Below are 19,479 nucleotides of genomic sequence, written 5' to 3'. Positions count from 1 at the left end.
CATCACCACCATCAACACCATCACCATCATCATCACCATCACCACCATCACCACCATCACCATCACCACCACCATCACTAGCATCACGACCATCACCATCATCACCATCATCATCACCATCACCACCATCACCACCATCACCATCACCACCATTACCACCATCACCACAATCTCCATCAACATCACTATCACCACCATCACCACCACCATCATCACCACTATCACCACCATCACCATCATCACCAACCCCACCATCACCACCACCACCACCATCACCACCATCACCATCACCACCACCATCACCAGCATCACAACCATCACCATCATCACCATCATCATCACCATCACCACCATCACCACCATCACCACCATCACCATCATCACCACCATCACCAGCATCACCACCCTCACCACCACCACCATCCCCACCATCACCACCATCACCACCATCACCATCACCACCACCACCACCATAACCACCATCACCACCATCACCACCACCACCACCACCATCACTATCATCATCACCATCACCACCATCACCATATTCATCATGATCAGCACCATTACCACCATCACCACCACCACCATCACCACCATCACCACCATAACCATCATCATCACCATCACCACCGTCACCACCTTCACCATCACCACCATCACCACCACCACCACCATCACCAAGATCACCACCACCATCATCACCACCATCAACACCATCACCAGCATCATCACCGTCACCACATCACCACCATCACCACCATCACCATCTTCATCACCATCACCACCATCACCACCACCATCACCACCATCACCACCATAACCATCATCATCACCATCACCACCATCACCAGCATCACCACCATCAGCAGCATCACTACCATCACCATCACCACCATCACCACCATCACCAGCATCATCACCATCACCAGCACCATCACCATCACCAGCATCACCACAATCACCATCACCACCATCACCACCATTACCACCATCACCACCATCACCACCACCACAACCTTCACCACCACCACCACCACCATCACCACCACCACCACCATCAGCAGGATCACTACCATCACCATCATCACCATCACCACCATCACCAGCATCATCACCATCACCAGCACCACCACCATCACCACCATCACCACCATCACCACCATCACCATCACCCCCATCACGACCATTACCACGATCACCACCATCACAACCACCACCATCCCTACCATCACCACCATCACCACCATCACCATCACCACCACCACCACCGTAACCACCATCACCACCATCACCACCATCACCGCCACCACCACCACCACCATCACTATCATCATTACCATCACCACCACCACCACCACCACCACCATCACCATCACCACCACCAGCACCCTCATCACCAACACCACCATCACCACCATCACCACCATCACCAGCAACACCACCATCACCACCATCACCACCATCACCACCATCACCATCACCCCCATCACGACCATTACCACGATCACCACCATCACAACCACCACCATCCCTACCATCACCACCATCACCACCATCACCATCACCACCACCACCACCGTAACCACCATCACCACCATCACCACCATCACCGCCACCACCACCACCACCATCACTATCATCATTACCATCACCACCACCACCACCACCACCACCATCACCATCACCACCACCAGCACCCTCATCACCAACACCACCATCACCACCATCACCACCATCACCAGCATCATCACCATCACCACCACCACCATCATCACCACCACCACCACCATCACCACCATCACCATCACCAGCACCACCACCATCACCATCACCCCCATCACGACCATTACCACCATCACCACCATCACAACCACCACCATCCCTAACATCACCACCATCACCACCATCACCATCACCACTACCAGCACCGTAACCACCATCACCACCATCACCACCATCACCGCCCACACCACCACCACCATCACTATCATCATCACCATCACCACCATCACCATCATCATCACGATCACCACCATTACCACCATCACCACCACCATCACCACCATCACCACCATAACCATCATGATCACCATCACCACTATCACCACCACCACCACCACCACCATCACCAGCATCACCACTATCAGCAGCATCACTACCATCACCATCACCACCATCACCACCATCACCAGCATCATCACCATCACCAGCACCACCACCATCACCAGCATCACCACCATTACCATCACCACCATCACCACCATTACCACCATCACCACCATCACCACCGCCACCACCTTCACCGCCACCACCATCAGCATCATCATCACCTTCACCACCAACACCACCATCACCACCACCACCACCATCACCAGCACCACCATCACTATCATCACCACCATCACCGGCACCACCACCATCACCACCAGCATCATCACCACCATCACCACCATCACCATCATCATCACCATCACCACCATCACCACCATCACCACCACCACCATCACCACCATCACCACAATCACCATCATCATCACCACCACCATCACCACTATTACCACCACCACCATCACCACCATCACCACCATCACCATCTTCACCACCACCACCATCACCATCATCATCACCTTCACCACCACCACCACCATCACCACCACCACCACCATCACTATCACCATCACCATCATCATCACCATCACCATCACCACCATCACCACTATCACCACCATCACCATCATCACGACCCCAACCATGACCATCACCATCACCATCACCACCACCACCACCACCATCACCAGCATCACCACCATCACCAGCATCACTACCATCACCATCACCACCATCACCACCATCACCAGCATCATCACCATCAGCAGCACCACCACCATCACCACCACCACCATCACCATCATCATCACCTTCACCACCACCACCACCATCACCACCACCACCACCATCACGACCACCACCATCACTATCATCATCACCATCACCGGCACAACCACCATCACCACCAGCATCATCTCCACCATCAACACCATCACCACCATCACCATCATCATCACCATCACCAACACCATCATCATCACTACCATCACCATCATCATAACCAACACCACCATCACCACCATCACCATCACCGCCATCACCACCCTCACCACCATCACCACCACCACCATCACCATCACCACCAGCATCACCACCATTACCATCACCACCACAACCACCATCAACACCATCACGATCACCACCACAACCACCGCTACCATCACCACAATCACCACCACCTCCATCACGACAATCACAACCATCACCACCATCACCACCACCACCACCACCACCATCACTATCATCATCACCATCACCACCAGCACCATCATCATCATGATCACCACCATTACCACCATCACCATGACCACCATCACCACCATCACCACCATAACCATCATCATCACCATCACGACCATCACCACCATCACCACCACCAACATCACCACCACCACCATCACCGCGATCACCACCACCATCATCACCACCATCAAACCATCACCATCATCATCACCATCCCAACCATCATCACCATCACAAACAACACCATCACCACCATCACCACCGTCACCATCATCATCACCATCACCACTATCACCACCACCACCATCACCACCATCACCATCGTCAAAACCCCCAATATGACCATCACTACCACCATCACCACCACCACCACCACCACCATCACCAGCATCACCACCATCAGCAGCATCACTACCATCACCATCACCATCACCAGCATCACCACCATCACCAGCATCATCACCTTCACCACCACCACCACCATCACACCACCACCACCACCATCATCACCACCACCATCACTATCATCATCACCATCACTGGCACCACCACCATCACCACCAGCATCATCGCCACCATCAACACCATCACCATCATCATCACCATCACCACCATCACCATCATCACCACCTTCACCACCATCATCACCTTCACCACCACCACCACCATCACCACCACCACCACCATCATCACCACCACCATCACTATCATCATCACCATCACCCGCACCACCACCATCACCACCAGCATCATCACCACCATCAACACCATCACCATCATCATCACCATCACCACCATCACCACCATCACCACCACCACCATCACCACCATCACCACAATCACCATCATCATCACCACCATCACCACCATCACCACCTTCACCACCACCACCATCACCATCATCATCACCTTCACCACCACCACCACCATCACCACCACCACCACCATCACTATCACCATCACCATCATCATCACCATCACCACCATCACCACTATCACCACCACCACCATCACCACCATCACCACCATCACCATCATCACGACCCCAACCATGTCCATCACCACCAGCATCACCACCACCACCAGCACCACCATCACCAGCATCACCACCATCACCAGAATCACTACCATCACCATCACCACCATCACCACCATCACCAGCATCATCACCATCAGCACCACCACCACCATCATCACCATCATCATCACCTTCACCACCATCACTACCATCACCACCACCAGCATCACCACTACCACCATCATCACCACCATCACCACCAGCATCATCACCACCATCACCACCATAACCATCATCATCACCATCATCTCCATCACCATCACCACCTCCACCATCACCATCACCACCACCATCACCAGCATCACCACCATCACCATCATCACCATCATCATCACCATCACCACCATCACCACAATCACCACCATCACCACCATCACCACCACCACCATCACCACCATCACCAGCATCACCAACATCAGCATCATCACCGTCATCATCACCATCACCACCATCACCATCACCACCATCACCACCATCACCACCATCACCATCATCATCACCATCACCACCATCACTACCATCACCACCTCCACCATCACCACCATCACCACCATCACCATCATCACCACCCCCACCATCAGCATCACCACCACCATCACCATCATCACCACCATCACCACCATCACGATCACCACCACCACCACCATCACCACCATCACCATCACCACTACCACCATCATAACCACCATCCCCACCATCACCACCACCAGCATCACCACCACCACCATCATCACCACCATCACCACCACCATCATCACCACCATCACCACCATAACCATCATCATCACCATCACCACCATCACTACCATAACCACCTCCACCATCACCATCACCACCACCATCACCAGCATCACCACCATCACCATCATCACCATCATCATCACCATCACCACCATCACCACAATCACCACCATCACCACCACCACCACCACCACCACCATCACCACCATCACCAGCATCACCAGCATCAGCATCATCACCGTCATCATCACCATCACCACCATCACCATCACCACCATCACCACCATCACCACCATCAACATCACCACCACCAACACCATCACCACCATCACCACCACCATCACCACCACCACCATCACCACCATCACCACCACCACCACCACCACCATCACCACTATCACCACCACCATCACAACCACCATCACCATCACCATCACCACCACCATCACCACCATCACCAGCATCATCACCATCACCAACATCACCACCATCACCACCACCACCATCATCATCACCATCACCACCAGCACCACCATCACTACCATCACCACCTCCACCATCACCATCACCACCACCATCACCAGCATCACCACCATCACCATCATCACCATCATCATCACCATCACCACCATCACCACAATCACCACCATCACCACCATCACCACCACCACCACCATCACCACCATCACCAGCATCACCAGCATCAGCATAATCACCCTCATCATCACCATCACCACCATCACCATCACCACCATCACCACCATCACCACCATCACCATCATCATCACCATCACCACCACCACCATCACCACCATCACCACCACCACCACCGTCAACTCCAAAACCACCAGTATGATCATCACCATCACCAGCACCACCACCATCACCACCACAACCATCCCCACCATCACCACCACCTCCACCATCACCACCATCACAACCACCATCATCACCACCATCACCACCATCACCATCACCACCACCACCATCATCATCACCATCACCACCAGCACCACCATCACCACCACCACCATCACCACCATCACCACAATCACCATCATCATCACCATCACCACCCTCACCACTACCACCACCGTCACCAGCATCACCACCATCAACATCATCACCATCATCATCACCATCACCACCAGCACCACCATCACCACCACCACCATCACCACCATCACCACCATCACCATCATCACCACCCACACCATCACCACCACCACCACCATCACCAGCATCATCACCATCAACACCACCACCACAATCACCACCATCAGCACCATCACCACCATCACCATCATCATCAGCATCACCACCATCACCACCATCACCACCTCCACCATCAACACCATCACCTCCATCACCATCATCACCACCCCCACCATCACCATCACCACCACAATCACCACCATCACCGTCACCACCCCCATCACCAGCATCACCACCATCACCATCATCACCACCATCATCACCATCATGATCATCACCACCATCACCATCACCACCATCACCATCACCACCACCATCACCAGCATCACCAAAATCACCACCATCAGCAGCATCACCACCATCACCATCATCACCATCATCACCACCATCACCACCATCACCACCACCACCACCATCACCACCATCACCAGCATCACCAGGATCAGCATCATCACCATCATCATCACCATCACCACCATCACCATCACCACCATCACCACCATCATCACCATCACCATCACCACCACCAACACCATCACCACCATCACCACCACCGTCACCACCACCACCAACACCACCATCACCACCGTCACCATCACCACCCTCACCACCATCACCAACTTTACCACCATCACCACCATCAGCACCACCACCACCATGACCACCACCACCATCATCATCATCATCACCACCACCACCATCACCACCATCACCAGCACCACCACCATCACCACCATTACCAGCATCACCAGCATCAGCATCATCACAATCATCATCACCATCACAGCCATCACCATCACCACCATCACCACCATCACCACCATCACCATCACCACCATCAACACCATCACCACCACCAGCACCACCACCACCATCACCACCATCACCATCACCACCACCACCACCATCACCACTACCACCACCACCACCATCACCATCACAATCACCACCACCATCACCACCATCACCACCATCAACAGCATCATCACCATCACCACCATCACAGCATCACCACCACCACCATCAACACCACCATAAGCACGACCACCACCATCACCACCCTCACCACCATCACCATCATCATCACCATCACCACCACCACCACCATCACCACCATCACCACCATCACCACCATCACCACCACCACCACCATCACCCAAATCACCAGCATCACCACCATCAGCATCATCACCATCATCACCACCATCACCACCATCACCACCATCTCCACCGTCACCATCACCACCACCACCACCATCACCAGCATCAGCACCGTCACCATCATCACCATCATCATCACCACCACCACCATCACCACCATCACCATCACCTCCACCACGACCATCACCACCATCACCACCACCATCACCAGCATCACCACCGTCACCATCATCACCATCACCATCACCATCACCACCATCACCACCATCACCACCATCACCATCACCACCACGACCACCACCACCATAACCACCATCACCATCATCATCACCATCACCACCATCACCACCATCACCACCATCACTATCACCACCATCACCACCATCACCACCGTCACCATCGCCACCACCACCACCATCACCACCATCACCATCACCACCACCACCACCATCACCATCACCATCACCACCACCATCACCACCATCACCACCACCACCATCACCACCATCACCATCACCACCACCACAACCATCACAACTACCACCACCACCACCCCCATCACCATCACGACCACCATCACCACCATCACCACCACCACCAGCACCACGGTTACCACCATCACCACCATCATCACCATCACCACCACCACCACCATCACCACCATCAGCACCACCACCACCATGACCACCACCACCATCACCATCATCATCACCATCACCACCACCACCATCACCACCACCATCACCATCATCACCACGCCCACCATCACCATCACTACCATCACCACCATCACCAACACCACCACCATCAATACTACTATCACCACCATCACCACCATCACCACCATCACCATCACCACCACCACCATCGCCACTATCACCACCATCACCACCATGACCACCACCTCCATCACGACCACCACAATGATCACCACCATCTCCACCCCCATCATCACCACCATCACCACCATCTCCATCATCATCACCATCACCGGCACCACTACCATCACCACCAGCATCATCACCAGCACCACCACCATCACCACCACCATCATCACCACCATAACCACCATCACCATCATCATCACCATCACCACCATCACCACCATCACCACCACCAGCATCACCAACATCACCACCATCACCATCACCACCACAAACACCACCACCATCACCACCATCACCACCACCTCCATCATGACCCCCACAACGATCACCACCATCTCCACCCTCATCATCACCACCATCACCACCATCACCATCATCATCACCATCAAAACCATCACCACAATCACCATCATCATCACCATTACCACCATCACAACCATCACCACCACCACCACCACCACCATCACCACCACCACCACCATCATCACCAACATCACCACTATCACCATCATCATCACCATCACCACCATAACTACCATCATCACTACCACCATCACCATCATCACAACCATCACCACCATCACCATCACCACCACCACCACCATCACCACCATCACCAGAACCACCACGACCACCATCACCATTATCACCACCATCACTACCACCACCATCACCACCACCACCACCATCACCACCACCATCACCATCACCACAACCATCAGCACCATCACCGTCACCACCACCACCACCACCACCATGACCATCACCATCACCACTCCCAGTACCACCACCACCATCAACATCACCACCACCACCACCATCACCACCACCACCACCATCACCACCATCACCATCACCACCACGACGACCATCTCCATCATCACCACCATCACCATCACCACCATCACCACGATCACCACCACCACCATCACCACCACTACCATCACCATGATCACCATCACCACCCCGACCACCATCACCACCATCACCACCATCACCACCATCACCATCACCACCACCACTACCATCACCAGCATCACCATCACCACCACGCCCACCATCACCATCATCACCACCATCGCCATCATCACCACTATCACCACCACCACCATCACCACCACCACCATCATCACCACCACCATCACCATCACCACCACCATCAACACCTTCACCCCCACCACCACCATGACAACCATCACCACCACCATCACCAGCACCACCACCATCACGACCACCACCATCACCACCATAACCACCATCACCAGCATCAGCATCACCATCATCATCACCATCACAACCATCACCATCACCACCATCACCACCATCACCATCACCACCACCAACACCATCACCACCATCACCACCACCAGCACCACCACCACAATCACCACCATCACCATCACCACCAACACCACCATTTCCACTACCACACAACCACCATCACCATCACAATCACCACCACCATCACCATCATCACCACCATCAACAGCATCATCACCATCACCACCATCACAGCATCACCACCAGCACCATTAACACCACCATAACTACGACCACCCCCATCACCACCCTCATCACCATCACCACCACCAGCACCATCACCACCATCACCACCATCACCATCATCATCACCACCACCACCACCATCACCACCATCACCACCATCACCGCCAGCACCATCAGTATCATCATCACCATCACTAGCACCACCACCATCACCACCACCACCGTCCCCACCATCACCATCACCACCACCACCACCATCACCATCACCACCACCACCACCATCACCACCACCATCACCACCACCACCATCACCACCACCACCATCACCACCACCATCATCACCACCCCAGCATCACCATCACCACCACCATCACCACCATCACCATCACCACCACCATCACCAGCATCACCACCATCACCATCATCACCATCCATCATCACCATCACCCCCATCACCACCATCACCATCATCACCATCACCATCACCACCACCATCACCAGCATCACCAAAATCACCATCATTACCATCATCATCACCATCACCACCATCACAACAATCACCACCATCACCACCACCACCATCACCACCACCACCACCATCACCACCATCACCATCACCACCACCATCACCAGCATCATCACCATCACCATCATCACCATCATCATCACCATCACCACCATCACCACTATCACCACCATCAACATCACCACTACCATCAGCCATCACCACCATTACCACCACCACAATCACCACCATCACCATCATCACCACCACCATCACCACCACCACCATCACCACCATCACCACCATCACCATCATCACCAGCCCCACCATCACCACCACCACCACCATCACTACCACCATCACCAGCATCACCAGCATCACCACCATCACCACCATCACCACCATCACCATCACCACCACCATCACTAGCATCACGACCATCACCATCATCACCATTATCATCACCATCACCACCATCACCACCATCACCACCACCTCCAACATGACCACCACAACGATCTCCACCATCTCCAACCCTATCATCAACACCATCACCACCATCACCATCATCATCACCATCACCACCAGCCCCACCATCACCACCACCACCATCACCAGCATCACCATCACCAACACCATCCCCAGCATCACCACCATCATCACCATCACCACCATCACCATCACCACCATCACTATCATCATCACCATTACCGGCACCACCACCATCACCACCACCACAATCACCACCATCACCACCATCACTATCACCACCATCACCACCATCACCACTACCACCACAACACCATCACCAACACCATCACCATCACCACCATCACTTTCACCACCACCATCACCACCACCACCACCACCACCACCATCACCACCATCACCATCATCATCACCATCACCACCATCACCACCATCACCACCATCACTATCACCACCATCACCACCATCACCACCATCACCATCACCACCATTACCATCACCACCACCATCACCAGCATCACCAAAATGACCATCATCACCATCATCATCACCATCACCACCATCACCACCATCACCACCATCACCACCACCACCACCATCACCACCATCACCAGCATCACCACCATCAGCATCATCACCATCATCATCACCATCACCACCATCACCATCCCCACCATCACCACCATCACCAGCACCACCACCAACACCATCACCACCAGCACCACCACCAGCACCACCACCACCATCACCACCATCACCATCACCACCATCACTATCTTCATCACCAGTACCGGCACCAGCACCATCACCACCACCACAATCACCACCATCACCACCATCACTATCACCACCATCACCACCAGCACCACTACCACCACCAACACCATCATCATCACCATCTCCACCATCACTTTCACCACCACCATCACCACCACCACCACCACCACCACCATCACCACCATCACCATCATCATCACCATCACCACCATCACCACCATCACCATCACCACCATCACCACCATCACCACCATCACTATCACCACCATCACCACCATCACCACCATCACCATCACCACCATTACCATCACCACCACCATCACCAGCATCACCAAAATCACCATCATTACCATCATCATCACCATCACCACCATCACAACAATCACCACCATCACCACCACCACCATCACCACCACCACCACCATCACCACCATCACCATCACCACCACCATCACCAGCATCATCACCATCACCATCATCACCATCATCATCACCATCACCACCATCACCACTATCACCACCATCAACATCACCACTACCATCAGCCATCACCACCAGTACCACCACCACACTCACCACCATCACCATCATCACCACCACCATCACCACCACCACCATCACCACCATCACCACCATCACCATCATCACCAGCCCCACCATCACCACCACCACCACCATCACTACCACCATCACCAGCATCACCAGCAGCACCACCATCACCACCATCACCACCATCACCATCACCACCACCATCACTAGCATCACGACCATCACCATCATCACCATTAGCATCACCAGCACCACCAGCACCACCATCACCACCACCTCCATCATGACCACCACAACGATCTCCACCATCTCCAACCCTATCATCACACCATCACCACTCACCATCATCATCACCATCCACCCAGCCACCACCATCACCACATCACCATCACCATCACCATCCCCAGCATCACCACCATCATCACCATCACCACCATCACCATCACCACCATCACTATCATCATCACCATTACCGGCACCACCACCATCACCACCACCACAATCACCACCATCACCACCATCACTATCACCACCATCACCACCATCACCACTACCACCACCAACACCATCACCATCACCACACCACCATCACTTCACACCACATCACCACCACCACCACCACCACCAACCATCACCACCATCACCATCATCATCACCATCACCACACACACCCATCACCACCATCACTATCACCACCATCACCACCATCACCACCATCACCATCACCACCATTACCATCACCACCACCATCACCAGCATCACCAAATGACCATCATCACCATCATCATCACCATCACCACCATCACACCATCACCACCATCACCACCACCACCACCATCACCACCATCACCAGCATCACCACCATCAGCAATCATCACCATCATCATCACCATCACCACCATCACCATCCCCACCATCACCACCATCACCATCCCACCACCAACACCATCACACCATCACCACCACCAGCACCACCACCACCATCACCACCATCACCATCACCACCATCACTATCATCATCACCATTACCGGCACCACCACCATCACCACCACCACAATCACCACCATCACCACCATCACTATCACCACCATCACCACCATCACCACTACCACCACCAACACCATCATCATCACCATCTCCACCATCACTTTCACCACCACCATCACCACCACCACCACCACCACCACCATCACCACCATCACCATCATCATCACCATCACCACCATCACCACCATCACCATCACCACCATCACCACCATCACCACCATCACTATCACCACCATCACCACCATCACCACCATCACCATCACCACCATTACCATCACCACCACCATCACCAGCATCACCAAAATCACCATCATTACCATCATCATCACCATCACCACCATCACAACAATCACCACCATCACCACCACCACCATCACCACCACCACCACCATCACCACCATCACCATCACCACCACCATCACCAGCATCATCACCATCACCATCATCACCATCATCATCACCATCACCATCATCACCATCATCATCACCATCACCACCATCACCACTATCACCACCATCAACATCACCACTACCATCAGCCATCACCACCATTACCACCACCAATCACCACCATCACCATCATCACCACCACCATCACCACCACCACCATCACCACCATCACCACCATCACCATCATCACCAGCCCCACCATCACCACCACCACCACCATCACTACCACCATCACCAGCATCAACAGCATCACCACCATCACCACCATCACCACCATCACCATCACCACCACCATCACTAGCATCACGACCATCACCATCATCACCATTATCATCACCATCACCACCATCACCACCATCACCACCACCTCCATCATGACCACCACAACGATCTCCACCATCTCCAACCCTATCATCAACACCATCACCACCATCACCATCATCATCACCATCACCACCAGCCCCACCATCACCACCACCACCATCACCAGCATCACCATCACCAACACCATCCCCAGCATCACCACCATCATCACCATCACCACCATCACCATCACCACCATCACTATCATCATCACCATTACCGGCACCACCACCATCACCACCACCACAATCACCACCATCACCACCATCACTATCACCACCATCACCACCATCACCACTACCACCACCAATACCATCACCATCACCATCACCACCATCACTTTCACCACCACCATCACCACCACCACCACCACCACCACCATCACCACCATCACCATCATCATCACCATCACCACCATCACCACCATCACCACCATCACTATCACCACCATCACCACCATCACCACCATCACCATCACCACCATTACCATCACCACCACCATCACCAGCATCACCAAAATGACCATCATCACCATCATCATCACCATCACCACCATCACCACCATCACCACCATCACCACCACCACCACCATCACCACCATCACCAGCATCACCACCATCAGCATCATCCATCATCATCACCATCACCACCATCACCATCCCCACCATCACCACCATCACCATCACCACCACCAACACCATCACCACCATCACCACCACCAGCACCACCACCACCATCACCACCATCACCATCACCACCATCACTATCATCATCACCATTACCGGCACCACCACCATCACCACCACCACAATCACCACCATCACCACCATCACTATCACCACCATCACCACCATCACCACTACCACCACCAACACCATCATCATCACCATCTCCACCATCACTTTCACCACCACCATCACCACCACCACCACCACCACCACCATCACCACCATCACCATCATCATCACCATCACCACCATCACCACCATCACCATCACCACCATCACCACCATCACCACCATCACTATCACCACCATCACCACCATCACCACCATCACCATCACCACCATTACCATCACCACCACCATCACCAGCATCACCAAAATCACCATCATTACCATCATCATCACCATCACCACCATCACAACAATCACCACCATCACCACCACCACCATCACCACCACCACCACCATCACCACCATCACCATCACCACCACCATCACCAGCATCATCACCATCACCATCATCACCATCATCATCACCATCACCACCATCACCACTATCACCACCATCAACATCACCACTACCATCAGCCATCACCACCATTACCACCACCACAATCACCACCATCACCATCATCACCACCACCATCACCACCACCACCATCACCACCATCACCACCATCACCATCATCACCAGCCCCACCATCACCACCACCACCACCATCACTACCACCATCACCAGCATCACCAGCATCACCACCATCACCACCATCACCACCATCACCATCACCACCACCATCACTAGCATCACGACCATCACCATCATCACCATTATCATCACCATCACCACCATCACCACCATCACCACCACCTCCATCATGACCACCACAACGATCTCCACCATCTCCAACCCTATCATCAACACCATCACCACCATCACCATCATCATCACCATCACCACCAGCCCCACCATCACCACCACCACCATCACCAGCATCACCATCACCAACACCATCCCCAGCATCACCACCATCATCACCATCACCACCATCACCATCACCACCATCACTATCATCATCACCATTACCGGCACCACCACCATCACCACCACCACAATCACCACATCACCACCATCACTATCACCACCATCACCACCATCACCACTACCACCACCAACACCATCACCATCACCATCACCACCATCACTTTCACCACCACCATCACCACCACCACCACCACCACCACCATCACCACCATCACCATCATCATCACCATCACCACCATCACCACCATCACCACCATCACTATCACCACCATCACCACCATCACCACCATCACCATCACCACCATTACCATCACCACCACCATCACCAGCATCACCAAAATGACCATCATCACCATCATCATCACCATCACCACCATCACCACCATCACCACCATCACCACCACCACCACCATCACCACCATCACCAGCATCACCACCATCAGCATCATCACCATCATCATCACCATCACCACCATCACCATCCCCACCATCACCACCATCACCATCACCACCACCAACACCATCACCACCATCACCACCACCAGCACCACCACCACATCACCACCATCACCATCACCACCATCACTATCATCATCACCATTACCGGCACCACCACCATCACCACCACCACAATCACCACCATCACCACCATCACTATCACCACCATCACCACCATCACCACTACCACCACCAACACCATCATCATCACCATCTCCACCATCACTTTCACCACCACCATCACCACCACCACCACCACCACCACCACCATCACCACCATCACCATCATCATCACCATCACCACCATCACCACCATCACCACCATCACTATCACCACCATCACCACCATCACCACCATCACCATCACCACCATTACCATCACCACCACCATCACCAGCATCACCAAAATGACCATCATCACCATCATCATCACCATCACCACCATCACCACCATCACCATCCCCACCATCACCACCATCACCATCACCACCACCAACACCATCACCACCATCACCACCACCAGCACCACCACCACCATCACCACCATCACCATCACCACCACCACCACCATCACCACTATCACCACCACCACCATCACCATCACCATCACCACCACCGTCACCACCATCACCATCATCAACAGCATCATCACCATCACCACCATCACAGCATCACCACCACCACCATCAACACCACCATAACCAGCACCACCACCATCACCACCCTCACCAGCATCACCATCATCATCACCATCACCACCACCACCACATCACCACCATCACCACCCCCACCACCATCACTGCCACCACCATCAGTATCATCATCACCATCACTAGCACCACCACCATCACCACCACCACCATCACCACCATCACCACCACCACAATCACCACCATCACCACCATCACTATCACCACCATCACCACCATATCCACTACCACCACCAACACCATCATCATCACCATCACCACCATCACTTTCACCACCACCATCACCACCACCACCACCACCACCATCACCACCATCACCATCATCATCACCATCACCACCATCACCACCATCACCACCATCACTATCACCACCATCACCACCATCACCACCATCACCATCACCACCATTACCATCACCACCACCATCACCAGCATCACCAAAATGACCATCATCACCATCATCATCACCATCACCACCATCACCACCATCACCACCATCACCACCACCACCATCACCACCATCACCAGCATCACCACCATCAGCATCATCACCATCATCATCACCATCACCACCATCACCATCCCCACCATCACCACCATCACCATCACCACCACCAACACCATCACCACCATCACCACCACCAGCACCACCACCACCATCACCACCATCACCATCACCACCACCACCACCATCACCACTATCACCACCACCACCATCACCATCACCACCACCGTCACCACCATCACCATCATCAACAGCATCATCACCATCACCACCATCACAGCATCACCACCACCACCATCAACACCACCATAACCAGCACCACCACCATCACCACCCTCACCAGCATCACCATCATCATCACCATCACCACCACCACCACATCACCACCATCACCACCCCCACCACCATCACTGCCACCACCATCAGTATCATCATCACCATCACTAGCACCACCACCATCACCACCACCACTCACCACCATCACCACCACCACCATCACCACCACAACCACTATCACCACCATCACACCACCACCACCATGACCACCATCACCATCATCATCACCATCACCAACACCATCATCATCACTACCATCACCATCATCATCACCAACACCACCATCACCACCATCACCATCACCGCCATCACCACTATCACCACCATTACCACCACCACCATCACCATCACCACCAGCATCACCACCATTACCATCACCACCACCACCACCATCACCACCATCACCATCACCACCACAACCACCGCTACCATCACCACCATCACCACCACCTCCATCACGACAACCACAACCATCACCACCATCACCACCACCATCATCACCACCATCACTACCATCACCATCATCATCACCATCACCACCATCACCACCGTCACTTCCAGCACCAAAACCACCATCAGCACCATCACCATCATCATCACAATTACCACCATCACCACCATCACCACCATCACCATCACCACCACCACCACCATCACCACCATCACCACTACCATCATCACAACCATCACCACCATCACCATCATCACCACCACCACTGCCAATAAACAACACCATCACCACCACCACCACCACCACCATCACCACCACCACCACCATCACCACCATCACCACCACCACCATCACAACCATCACCACCATCACCATCATCACCACCACCACTGCCATCAACAACACCATCACCACCACCACCACCACCACCATCACCACCACCACCACCATCACCACCATCACCATCACAAGCATCACTGAAATCACCATCATCACCATCATTACCATCACCACCATCACCACCATCACCATCACCGTCACCACCACCATCACCACCACCACCACCACCACCACCATCACCACCATCACCATCATCATCACCATCACCACCATCACCACTATCACCACCATCAACATCACCACCATCACCACCATCACCACCGTCACCATCACCACCCCACCACCATCACCACCATCACCATCACCTCCACCACGACCATCACCACCATCACCACCACCATCACCAGCATCACCACCGTCACCATCATCACCATCATCATCACCATCACCACCATCACCACCATCACCATCACCACCACGACCACCACCACCATAACCACCATCACCATCATCATCACCATCACCACCATCACCACCATCACCACCATCACTATCACCACCATCACCACCATCACCACCGTCACCATTGCCACCACCACCACCATCACCACCATCACCATCACCACCACCACCACCATCACCACCACCACCATCACCATCACCGTCATCACCACCATCACCACGATCACCACCACCACCATCACCACCATCACCATCACCACCACCACCACCATCACAACTACCACCACC

General features: G+C 53.5%; 2 pseudogenes; both read left to right on the top strand.

Annotated features, from left to right (window-relative positions):
• The first annotated feature begins 206 nt into the window (after positions 1-206).
• Positions 207-1,936, top strand: LOC134471463 (uncharacterized; annotated as a pseudogene).
• Positions 1,937-4,405: 2,469 nt separating this feature from the next.
• On the top strand, positions 4,406-15,336 carry LOC134471462 (basic proline-rich protein-like; annotated as a pseudogene).
• Positions 15,337-19,479: the final 4,143 nt, after the last annotated feature.

Source organism: Cavia porcellus, unplaced genomic scaffold, assembly GCF_034190915.1.
Source record: "Cavia porcellus strain 051 isolate PalLab524CR breed Dunkin Hartley unplaced genomic scaffold, mCavPor4.1 scaffold_18, whole genome shotgun sequence".
NCBI lineage: Eukaryota > Metazoa > Chordata > Mammalia > Rodentia > Caviidae > Cavia > Cavia porcellus.
The sequence above is the reverse complement of the archived record's forward strand: the minus strand, read 5'-3'. Positions and strand labels throughout refer to the sequence as shown.